At 38.4% G+C, this 13,383-nt stretch overlaps 1 long non-coding RNA gene across 2 annotated transcripts; it reads left to right on the top strand.

Annotated features, from left to right (window-relative positions):
- Positions 1–3,662: 3,662 nt before the first annotated feature.
- LOC130282237 (uncharacterized) lies at positions 3,663–10,593 on the top strand. Of its 2 annotated transcripts, none has more exons than XR_008846295.1 (3): positions 3,663–3,721; positions 4,817–4,894; positions 10,537–10,593. It is a non-coding gene; the product is annotated as an uncharacterized LOC130282237 (long non-coding RNA). The 2 variants fall into 2 exon arrangements; XR_008846294.1 differs by lacking the exon at positions 3,663–3,721 and adding an exon at positions 4,479–4,678 and having other exon boundaries at positions 10,537–10,572.
- The last annotated feature ends 2,790 nt before the right edge of the window (positions 10,594–13,383 follow it).

Below are 13,383 nucleotides of genomic sequence, written 5' to 3'. Positions count from 1 at the left end.
CATTTTCTTCTGTATACACTTACTGCGATTGGCTTTACTTTCTTTCTCTCTACTTTTCACTCTATTTTATAGAGTATTTTAAGAATAAATTGTGTGTAAAATTTAATTATAGACACATTATATATTCTATACAGTTATTTTGTAAACCTATAAATACTACTATTTACTATACCTTCTCTTCCTCTCCACATAGATAAATAATAATAATAATAATAATAAAACATAATAATAATAATTTAAATAATTAATGTAGAGCGGAAGAGACTGTATAGTAAATAGTAGTAGATGTTTACAAGATAACTGTATATATATATAAAACTTTACACACAATACATTCTTAATATACTTAACCTTCAGTACTTAAGTGCAAATAAAAAGAATATATTTAATTTTATTTTATTCCTAAATAAAAATCTAAAAATGTATTTACTTGAGTGTAATATAAATTACACATTCTGCCTCTCTTTCTAAAACAGTTTTTATTTTTATTTTTCTTCTAAACTTTGCAGTACTGTTATGTATATTGGTTTAGGGTACGTTCACATGTACAGGATCTGCTGCAGATTTTATGCTGCGTTCCACTATTTATTTTTATTGATATAACAGGATGAAATCTGCTATAGATCCTCTGTGTGAATGTTCCCTTAACTCCTATTTATATAAAAAATAAATGTTAGAAATAAAACCCCATAGGCTCTTACCACACACATCGGAATTTGGAGCCTCTTTACCATCAGTGTTTTTGTTTTTTAAACCCAGAATCGGGTGTAAGTCCAAAACACAGAAAAAGTTGCAATTCTTTCCATTATAGTCTTTCACTATGTTGATTCCTCTCCTGATTTCCGCTACAAAATACTGACAAATATTTTTTTTTTTTAAATACTGTGTGCACATAGCCATAAACAGCTACATTATATACATCTGGATAAAAAAATATAAATAAAATAAAGTGGTTTCCCCAGAAAAAAAAAAACGGAAAAAAAAAAAAACAAAGTAACAGATAATTTTAGCAATGTTCCAGTATGTATCTTTCTATAAAATCATTTATTTCTGTTTTTGTTGAATAATTGTTTATTAAAATTGGTTCTAAGATTGACAAGAGGACATACTTTTAAATCTTTGCCCCTTTAATTTAAAACCTAATATCAGGAAGAACCACTGAGTACTGAGAGAGTAGTGGATGCATGGAATAGCCTTCCTGCAGAAGTGGTCGCTGCAAATACAGTGAAGGAGTTTAAGCATGGATGGGATAAGTATAAGGCTATCCTTCATATAAGATAGGGATATGTATAAGGCTATCCTTCATAAAAGATAGGGATATGTATAAGGCTATCCTTCATATAAGAGAGGGATAGACATAAAGCTATCCTTCATATAAGATAGGGATAGGTATAAGGCTATCCTTCATATAAGATAGGGATAGGTATAAGGCTATCCTTCATATAAGATAGGGATAGGTATAAGGCTATTCTTCATATAAGATAGGGATAGATATAAGGCTATTCTTCATATAAGATAGGGATAGGTATAAGGCTATCCTTCATATAAGATAGAGATAGGCATAAGGCTATCCTTCATAAAAGATAGGGATATGTATAAGGCTATCCTTCATATAAGAGAGGGATAGGTATAAGGCTATCCTTCATATAAGATAGGGATAGGTATAAGGCTATCCTTCATAAAAGATAGGGATATGTATAAGGCTATCCTTCATATAAGAGAGGGATAGACATAAAGCTATCCTTCATATAAGATAGGGATAGGTATAAGGCTATCCTTCATATAAGATAGGGATAGGTATAAGGCTATTCTTCATATAAGATAGGGATAGGTATAAGGCTATCCTTCATATAAGATAGGGATAGGTATAAGGCTATACTTCATATAAGCTAGAGATAGGTATAAGGCTATCCTTCATATAAGAGAGGGATAGACATAAAGCTATCCTTCATATAAGATAGGGATAGGTATAAGGCTATCCTTCATATAAGATAGGGATAGGTATAAGGCTATCCTTCATATAAGATAGGGATAGGTATAAGGCTATCCTTCATATAAGATAGGGATAGGTATAAGGCTATCCTTCATATAAGATAGGGATAGGTATAAGGCTATCCTTTATATAAGATAAGGATAGGTATAAGGCTATCCTCCATATAAGATAGGGATAGGTATAAGGCTATCCTTTATATAAGATAAGGATAGGTATAAGGCTATCCTTCATATAAGATAGGGATAGGTATAAGGCTATCCTTTATATAAGATAGGGATAGGTATAAGGCTATCCTTCATATAAAATTGGGCCAGGGACTATTCATATTGGATTCAGATTGGGCAGACTAGATGGGCCAAGTGGTTCTTATATGCCGACACATTCTATGTTTCTATGACTTTATTATGCATTATTAATAATGCTAAAAATAATGAAAACACTAAAAATAAAATGATGATAAAATAAAATACAAAAATAACCAAAATAATAATAAAAACAATTATAAAATTAATCATTTTATATAAAAACAGAAAATAAAAAATGATAGTCTTATGTACCATAACTGATATATATAATCTATTCCAGTGGTCTCCAAACTGTGGACCTCCAGCTGTTGCAAAACTACAACTCCCAGCCTTCTGCTGTCCGGGCATGCTGGGAGTTGTAGTTTTGCAACAGCTGGAGGTCCACAGTTTGGAGACTACTGATCTGTTCTACTGATCACTGATTTTCTATCCTAGTCTCTTCTGGTCCCTATAGCTGTGTTTTTCCAGTTTCAGGGGTTTGTCCAGAAATGTAGGTTTCAGTGTTTACTGCCTGTGAATAATCCATTGGTTCCATATTAATCCATGTTTCACAGTTGGGGGGGGGGGGGGGGGGGGGGGGCTGTAGTGTCCCATCCAGCCCCAGGGAGCATTACTTCACTTCTTCTCCTGTAATAAGATCGATCTATCTCATATCTCATATCTATCTATCTATCTCATATCTATTTCATCTCATATCTATCTCATATCTATCTCATCTCACATCTATCTCATATCTATCTATCTATGTCATATCTATCTGTCTATCTCATATCTATCTCATCTCATATCTATCTATCTGTCATATCTATCTATCTATCTGTCATATCTATCTATCTGTCATATCTATCTATCTGTCATATCTATCTATCTGTCATATCTATCTGTCATATCTATCTGTCATATCTATCTGTCATATCTATCTATCTATCTGTCATATCTATCTATCTATCTGTCATATCTATCTATCTATCTGTCATATCTATCTATCTCTCTGTCATATCTATCTATCTCTCTGTCATATCTATCTATCTCTCTCTGTCATATCTATCTATCTATCTCTATATATTTCACATATCTATATCTCAATACAGAACAATCTGTGATATGTATATTATTTGGGCCCGTTCACACCTTTTTGGCTTTTAATTGCAATTATTGAATACAAAGCCAGGAAGGAATTTAAATGTTTTTATTACAGATTGTAATGTTTTTATATTTTTTAATCAATTCCTGGCTTTGTAGATTTTAGATCTCAATGTAAAGTCAATGGGGGAGATTTATCCAAACCTGTCCAGAGGAAAAGTAGCTGAGTTGCCCATAGCAACCAATCAGATCACTTTCATTTCTCAGAGGCCTTTTCAAAAGTGAAAGCAGCGATCTGATTGGTTGCTATGGGCAACTCGGCTACTTTACCTCTGGACAGGTTTTGATAAATCTCCCCCAATAAGTCGATAGCAGTATGTGTATACAAAACGCAATAAAATAAGTAAAAACCTGAGCGGTGTGAACACAGTCTGACTCCTAGTTCAGTGCAGGAGTCACAGATCCCTGGTGTGGGGGACAGTTTTGGTCTGTGTGATGATGTAGCAGAGTGGAGTTAGAATCGGCCTTGCATGGGACTGCAGGTAGATTGCACGAGCAGTGGACATTCAGCTCTGCTACATTTGTGTGTGGTGTGTGAGTTGGATTGTGTGTGTGTGTATATATATATTTATTTATTTATTTGGGGAGATTTATCAAAACCTGTGCAGAGGAAGTGGTGCAGTTGCCCATAGCAACCAGATTGCTTCTTTCATTTTCCACAGGCCTCTAAAGAGGCCTGTGGAAAATGAAAGAAGCAATCTGATTGGTTGCTATGGGCAACTGCACCACTCTTCCTCTGCACAGGTTTTGATAAATCTCCCCCATTATGCGCAGTTTTGCACTGAATGAATACACTATATATATAATGTCAGGTAGGACTGTTTTCCCATTCCTGTCAGTGAATAGATGCACATGTTCTGCCCCGTGTGAGGTGTCATTGATAACCCTGGGGGATGTTCACCTCACTATCCGGGCGCCCCCACAGGACAATAGATGGGTCATCCCCAGGTGGAGGGCGCGGTGTAATCAGCGGCAGGTGGACCGGCGCATTTTTTTTTTTTTTTTTATCGCCGGGGGGGGGGGGGGGGGGGGTAATTTGCTGCATTTTCATTCAAATCTTCCCCCAGCGACTCAGAACACGCGATAATTATCGTCTCAAGTGCCCGATTATAAAACCTCTTCACCTCCCGGGCGCTCTATAGCCGAGCATTGTGTGTGCCGGGCAGCTGCGGAGCAGAGCAGGCGGCAGGCAGTGGCTCAGGGAGGTCAGGCGGTCGGGGCGCCTCATGCACTGAAGGTTGTGCAAGGGTTAACTGGCTCGTAAAAGAGATCGCGCGGGGAGAGCAGGGACACGCGCGTGCGGGCGGCTGTCACTGGCGGGTGTGTGGGGTGTACGCCCGAAGGCTGACTCTATCTCCTTCCTCTCTTCTCATAGTTCTCGTCCCTTATGTCCGAGGAGTGCGGGGGAGCAGCGCTGAGCATGGGCCGGAGCCGCAAGAGCGAGGGGAGCCTGGTGAGTCACCATGACATGTATCTAATGTGTGCTGAGATACATTGTGTATCACCCGATGAGCTTGCACCATGATATGTATCTAATGTGTGCTGAGATACATTGTGTATAACCCGAAGAGCTTGCACCATGACATGTATCTAATGTGTGCTGAGATACATTGTGGATCACCCGAAGAGCTTGCACCATGACATGTGTCTACTGAGATACTGTGTATCACCCTAAGAACTTACACCAGGATATGTATCTAATGTGTGCTGGGATACATTGTGTATCACCCGAAGAGCTTACACCATGACATGTATCTAATGTGTGCTGAGATACATTGTGGATCACCCGAAGAGCTTACACCATAACATGTATCTAATGTGTGCTGGGATACATTGTGGATCACCCGAAGAGCTTACACCATGATATGTATCTAATGTGTCTACTGAGATATATTGTGTATCACCCTAAGAACTTACACCAGGATATGTATCTAATGTGTGCTGAGATACATTGTATATCGCTCCCAGGAGCTTACACCATGACATGTGTCTAATGTGTGTACTGAGATACTGTGTATCACCCTAAGAACTTACACCATGACATGTATCTAATGTGTGCTGAGATACATTGTGTATGACCCTAAGAGCTTACATCATGACATGTATCTAATGTGCCGAGATACATTGTGTATGACCCTAAGAGCTTACATCATGACATGTATCTAATGTGCCGAGATACATTGTGTATGACCCTAAGAGCTTACATCATGACATGTATCTAATGTGTGCTGAGATACATTGTGTATGACCCTAAGAGCTTACATCATGACATTAGATACATGTCATGATGTAAGCTCTTAGGGTCATACACAATGTATCTCGGCACATTAGATACATGTCATGATGTAAGCTCTTAGGGTCATACACAATGTATCTCGGCACATTAGATACATGTGTGCTGAGATACATTGTATATAGCTCCCAGGAGCTTACACCATGACGTGTATCTAATGCAGTGGTCTTCAAACTGTGGCCCTCCAGATGTTACAAAACTACAATTCCCAGCATGCCCGGACAGCCGTTGGCTGTCCGGGCATGCTGGGAGTTGTAGTTTTGTAACCTCTGGAGGGCCACAGTTTGAAGACCGCTGATCTAATGTATGTGCTGGGATACATTGTATCACCATAAGACCTTACACCATGATATGAATCTGTGTGTACTGAGATACATTGTGTATCGCTCCAGGAGCTTACACCATGACATGTATCTAATGCTGCACCATAACATGTATCTAATGTATGTGGGGATATATATATACAACATGTATCTAATGTATGGAGATACAGGTTATGGCGCAGCATTAGTTCTTAAACTGTATCACACTGCATACATTAGATACATGTTATGGCGCAGCATTAGTTCTTATAAACTGTATCACACTGCATACATTAGATACATGTTATGGCGCAGCATTAGTTCTTAAAAACTGTATCTCACTGCATACATTAGATACATGTTATGGCGCAGCATTAGTTCTTATAAACTGTATCACACTGCATACATTAGATACATGTTATGGCGCAGCATTAGTTCTTATAAACTGTATCACACTGTATACATTAGATACATGTTATCTAGTGTGTGGAGAGATTCTTGTATATCAGAGGGATTACTCCTAATGCTGCAGAACCTGCTACATCTGTACCGTCTCCATCTATTCTAGTCACACATTAAACTAAATGACAAACCCCTCTCTGCTGCACCAACACTTGGCTTACACTAAGGAAACCTTAAAGGGGTATTCCAGGAATTTTTTTTTTTTTTTTTTTTATATCAACTGGCTTCAGAAAGTTAAGCAAGTTTGTAAATAACTTCAGCAGCTGATAATTATTGGAAGAATTGGATTAAGAATGTTTAAAAGTTGAGTTGTTCTTTTCTGTCTGACCACAGTGCTCTCTGCTGACATCTCTGCTTGTCTCGGGAACTGCACAGAGTAGAAGAGGTTTGCTATGGGGATTTGCTTCTACTCTGGACAGTTCCCGAGACAGGTGTCATCAGAGAGCACTTAGACAGAAAAGAACAACTCAACTTCAGCAGCTCACAAGTACTGAAAGGATTAAGTTTTTTTTTTTTTTTTTTTTTTTTAATAGAAGTAATTTACAAATCTGTATAACTTTCCGGAGCCAGTTGGGATATATCATTTTTTAAATTTTTTTATTTTATTCTAGGTTAAAAGAGAAAAAAAAAAAAAAAAAAAAAAAAATATATATATATATATATATATATATATATATATATATATATATATATATATATATATATATTATAATTTTTTTTTTCTCTTTTAACCTAGAATAAAAAAAAATATAAATATATATATATATATATATACTTTTTTTTTTTTTGTTTTATCTAGAGGTGTGTGTATCTATCTATATATTACACACCTCAAGATAAAGTGACCCAAACATGTATAGGACTTTATTACTAGATGTATATAGATATGACAGGGGCACAAAGTCATGTGACTTCTGCACTCACACTTGGTGGGCAGGGCGGTCACTGTCTGGACACTTTTGGCCTGGTTACAGGTAACACCCACAGCATTGACTGCAGTGTCGTCAGGGATGGCTCTGCGGGTCACTTCACTCTCTTCCTATAGTGCAGCGGGTTTTCTGCAGCACAGCACATCCTTCGGGGGGTTCCAAACAGGTAGACGTCAATGGGTGTTAACTTGGGGGCGTGAGGAGGGAATTCGGCGCCCCCCCCCCCCCCGTGTAGTAGTGTGACAGTGCACCATCTTGCTGCAAGAAAAACTGCTCATGCATGCATGGCTGGTAAAACGTATGCAGAGATACTTGAGGCTAGGGATTAAGTGTTTCCCAGCCAGGGTGCCTCCAGCTGTTGCAAAACTACAACTACCAGCCTTTGGCTGTCCGGGCATGCTGGTAGTTGTAGTTTTGAAACAGCTGGAGGCACCCTGGCTGGGAAACACTGATCTAACTACTACCCATGGATGACCATCTCTAGTGCTCTGGTAAGAATATGTAGCACACTCTATTCCTTTATCACGGGTGTATTTTTTTTTTTTTTTTCATGGATTTTTTGGGGTGACCGTGGAAATGTTTCCCGCACTGTATAGAAGAGCAGAGATCCGTCGCTGTACCACAACTTTGAAAAAATGACCACTAGGGGTCCTCCTCCCAGTCCTGGCTGCAAGCCTTTTTATTATTTTATTTATTTATTTTATATAGATTTCAGACTCATGCTGGAGTCCTAAATCTCAGACTGCAGCCGGGACACAGACAAGCTCAGCACTGCTCCCTGGCAGGGAGCAGTGCTGAGCTTGTCTGTGTCCCGGCTGCAGTGGAAGTGAAAAATTAGCAAGAAGCATACATATTTTTTAATAACATGCTACTGGAAAATGATTCTGCATACATTAATCTATAATATATTAAAAGTTTTTTTTTTTTTTTTTTTTTTGATGAAAGGTACCCTTTAAAGTTAAAAATAAAAAAAATAAAAAAAAATCCCACCTCTGCTGTAGCTGTATGTTGCTAGAATAATAAAGATCTAACGCTTTAGATACAGGACATAACTGTGGATAAACAAGTTTTTTCCAGTAAATATTTTACAGAATTATAAAGGCTGGAAATATACAAAGGACCTCTGGAATGTTATACATATTATTACTTATACTTTATACATTTGGCTGCCTGAATAAACTGCCATTTTTATTTTGTGATTTCATATAGGACTTCTAAAACACTGATCTAGAATTTTATAGAGTAGAGTTTGAAGAGGGAAAAAAAAGCGTGCCTCCAGCTGTTGCAAAACTACAACTCTCAGCATTCCCGGACAGCCGAAGGCTGTCCGGGCATGCTAGGAGTTGTAGTTTTGCAGCAGCTGGAGACGTACTGGTTTGGGAAAACACTGATCTAGAGTGATAGATCCTATACAAGTACATAGAACACTTTACATGTGTGATGTAAATGATTGTTTCTTGTGATTTAGTGATTTCTATTCTTGACAGACAGAAGTCATCCCTATATGTATCATTGTACTTAGAGATGAGCGAACTTACAGTAAATTCGATTCGTCACAAACTTCTCGGCTCGGCAGTTGATAACTTTTCCTGCATAAATTAGTTCAGCTTTCAGGTGCTCCCGTGGGCTGGAAAAGGTGGATACAGTCCCAGGAGACTCTTTCTTAGGACTGTATCCACCTTTTCCAGCCCACCGGAGCACCGGAAAGCTGAACTAATTTATGCAGGAAAAGTCAGCAACCGCCGAGCTGAGAAGTTTGTGACGAATCGAATTTACTAGAAGTTCGCTCATTCTCTTCTATAGCTGTGATATCTAACCTATAGCTGTGAATGCTGCAGAACTCTCAGTATGTGTAAAACTGTAGGTTTTTTACTTGTGATCTGTGTAGTGTGATATAGATATATATATATATATCTCTCTCTATCTCTCTCTCTCTCTCTCTCTCTATCTCTCTATCTCTCTATCTCTCTATCTCTCTATCTCTCTATCTCTCTATCTCTCTATCTCTCTATCTCTCTATCTCTCTATCTCTCTATCTCTCTATCTCTCTATCTCTCTATCTCTCTATCTCTCTATCTCTCTATCTCTCTATCTCTCTATCTCTCTATCTCTCTATCTCTCTATCTCTCTATCTCTCTATCTCTCTCTCTCTCTCTCTCTCTCTCTCTCTCTCTCTCTCTCTCTCTCTCTCTCTCTCTCTCTCTCTCTCTCTATCTCTCTATCTCTCTATCTCTCTCTCTCTCTCTCTCTCTCTCTCTCCTCCTCTCTCTCTCCTCCTCTCTCTCTCCTCTCTTTATTTTTTTATTTTTAGTCTTCTCTTTTTATTTAATTTTTTTTATAATCAACTGGCTCCAGAAAGTTAAACAGATTTGTAAATAACTTCTATTTCAAAATCTTAATCCTTCCAGTACTTATCAGCTGCTGTAAGCTACAGAGGAAGTTGTGTAGTTCTTTTCTGTCTTGACCACAGTGCTCTCTGCTGACACCTCTGTCCATGTCAGAAACTGTCCAAAGTTGGCACAAATCCCCATAGCAAACCTCTCCTGCTCCGGACAGTTCCTGACACAGACAGAGGTGGCAGCAGAGAGCACTGTGGTCAGACTGGAAAGAACTACACAACTTCCTCTGGAGCATACAGCAGCTAATTACTGGAAGGATTAAGATTTTTACATAGAAGGAATTTACAAATCTATTTAAAAATGTTAATCCTTTCAGTGCTTATCAGCTGCTACAGAGTTTTTTTATTTACTTTGTCGAACCACAGTGCTCTCTGCTGACACCTCTGTCCATTTTAGGAACTGTCTAGTGTAGGAACAAATCCCCATAGGAAACCCCTCCTGCTCTGGACAGTTCCTGACATGGACAGATGTGTCAGCAGAGAGCACTGTGGTCAGACTGAAAGGAAATTCAAAAAGAAAAGAACTTCCTGTGGAGAATACAGCAGCAGCTAAGTACTGGAAGGATTAAGGATTAATATTTCCTGAGCATTATAACACTACTACAAACTACAGAAGTCACTTTATATATAATACTTTTGTGTATTGTATCCATTGGAATAATAACAAATTGAGCAGTTTCATGACGACTTCTTCTTCTTTCGTCTCCTCAGCTTCAGGGAAGCCCCGGGGTGGCGTTAGATGAGGATTCTTGCTCGTCTGCTCCTCTGTCTCCGGTGTCGTCGTCTTCTCCTCACTCCATGCCTTCTTCAGGCCACATACAAGGGAAAAGTATCTGTAGCAGCTGTGGGATGGAAATTGTAGATAAATACCTGCTGAAGGTAAGATGTGCCCCATGTGGACTGTGATGATGGTACGATCTGCTTAAATCTTGGAGGGAGTGGGGGTCTCGTGTGGGGATTTTGGGGAAAACCCCTCTTCTGTGTCAATTTGTTACATTAGTAATTTTGTACAAGTCTTGGAAACACTGTACAGCCAGATGTTCTATGAATGTCAAAAGGAAACTATAAAAGTCGCTACAAATGATGCGTTTTATTTTATTTATTTTTTTGTGGGGGGGGTCGTATGTATGTACATATTCTAGTTATGTGAATATATATATATATATATATATATATATATATATATATATATATATATATATATATATATATATATATATATATATATATATATATAATATATAAATTTTTTTTTTTTTTTTTTTTTTTTACAAAAATTTTGATTTTCCTTTAACATTTCAAAAGAAATAATTGCATCACAAAACCTAAGAATCCTGTGATTTTGACTGGGGCTACGCAGTGAGCTGCACGGTCAAAATATTTATTGCACGTGACTTGCTGATGTCCAGTGTGACCTGTGAGCACAAGCCATTCAATTTGGGCGACTGTAGTGCTGTCTTGCAAAGTGCCCACATTGACAGTCATCGGACATTGTAAGGTTTAAGGCCTCTTTCACACTATGAAATAGTTCCATTTAGGAACTTCTGTCAGAAGTTCCGTCACTATATTGGGGGGGGGGGAACCTGCCGTTACTATATTGTTTTTTTTTGTAACTGCCCGTAATTGATTACGGACGTGATACAGTGACGGGACATCGTGGCGGAAAAATTACTGCATGCAGATATAGTGGCGGAACTTGTGACGGAAGTTCCTAAACGGAACTATTTCCTAGTGTGAAAGAGGCCTTACTACTTTAGAGTAAAGTTGCTGCATCGCTCTCTTACTGTATATATGGTGGGAAAACCGCGTGTACTAAACACATTGGGGGAGATTTATTAAAACCTCTGCAGAGGAAAAGTTGTGCAGTTTCCCATAGCAAACAATCAGTCCAGCTTTCATTTTTCATGAGCTTTTTTTTAAATTTTTTTTTTTAAATGATCAATACAATTGCTAGGGGAACGGCACCAACTTCATATACAGGTTTTTGATAAAAATCCCCTCCCATTGTTGTGAAACAATACCACAAAAATGCTTAAAGTGTACCCATCAGATCCAACAAAAACATTTATTTTTGCTTATGTATCACTTAATACCTAATCCTGACCATGTACATCAAATTTTTGTGTCTAGCACCTTATATTTTTTTTATTACACTTTTAATTTAGTTCACTAGTCTGAATTCCTCCCAAAGGTAGGGGGTGTGGCCTCACTGTGCAGGTCTCCGCCCCCTTCCTCTGTATGCCGGCTGCTCATATCTCCCCTAGCATTAGCAAAACTACAACTCCCAGCTTGTCCTCACTGACAGTAGCCGGACACAAGATGACAGTGGGAGGATTTTTCCTCCAGAGCCCTGCACTCACAGCTGTCAATCAAGGAAGTGTGTCCATGACATAGATGACTCATGGACACAGCAGGACTAGTATGTGTCCAAGCAGGCGGGGGGGCAGTTGTTTGACTGGCTTTTTCAGTATAAAATACTGAGACTTTTCTAATGAAAGTAATTGCAAAACCTATTGGTTATACATGCTTTACAACATATCAAAAGTTTTTGTATCTGACAGTGCCCATTTAAAAAAAAAAAAGTGTATGCAGGGGCTGAGGTGCTTTTTAGTGTGTTTATCATGGGTGAAAATCCCAGTGGTGTTTTAATATTTTGCTACTGATGTGTTCTGACCTTGTCTTGCCTGATGGTGGTTACAGGGTCAGGTATATTTTGGGGATATTTGGTGCTGGTTAATGCTACTAGATTTTCCATCCGGTCAGAAGTAACTCATCATTTTATCTTCCCTCCTCTGTTGCTCTTCAGCTGTTGCAAAAACTAAAACTCCCAGCATGTCCTGACAAAGCATGAACTTAATGCCAGGACCAGTAATATATTTTACCATTTGTATAAAATGAATGCTGCAAATGTCCTATGACTATATATTGCAATCGGGAAATCAATGTGTCAATGCGGGGGGTCTCCGGAGTAGCCGTTCTCTGGGGTACAGGATGGACTCTGCTATATATATTCCCCAATATGTTCACATGGCCTTAGTCAATATTTACACTTTGCATTCTGTCTTTTATTCGACTTATCTATTTTTATTTTTTTAATCCCCCTAATTGAACAGTTATACTTGATTAACTTTTTATTTTTTTTGCCTATACTGCTAGACCAAGGCCTAAAGGGTGCACTTTTTTATTGTATATAGAAGCCTAGTGATATTGTATAGAACACTTATCCCCAAACTTGTAGCACTCCAGCTGTTGCAAAACCACAAATCCAGCATGTGAAGGCAGCCAAGAAATGATGGGAGTTGTGGTTTTGCAGCAGCTGGAGAACGAAAGTTGGGGAACACTTTTCTATAGTATGTCAGCGCCCAGTGATGGAACAAATGGGGCCTAACATGGCTTTGTATTGGTATGTGGTCTTTTTTGTACATTTTTTACAACAGCTCTAGCTTGGTCTATGCATAGAACAGTTCCTGCAGCTGTGGCAAAACAACTCCCAGCATTTGGCTGTTCGTGCCTGCTGGAAGTTGTAGTTTTGTAACAGCTGGAGGCACCTTGGGTAGA

This window comes from Hyla sarda, chromosome 7 (genome assembly GCF_029499605.1).
Source record: "Hyla sarda isolate aHylSar1 chromosome 7, aHylSar1.hap1, whole genome shotgun sequence".
In the NCBI taxonomy this organism is placed as follows: domain Eukaryota; kingdom Metazoa; phylum Chordata; class Amphibia; order Anura; family Hylidae; genus Hyla; species Hyla sarda.
The sequence above is the reverse complement of the archived record's forward strand: the minus strand, read 5'-3'. Positions and strand labels throughout refer to the sequence as shown.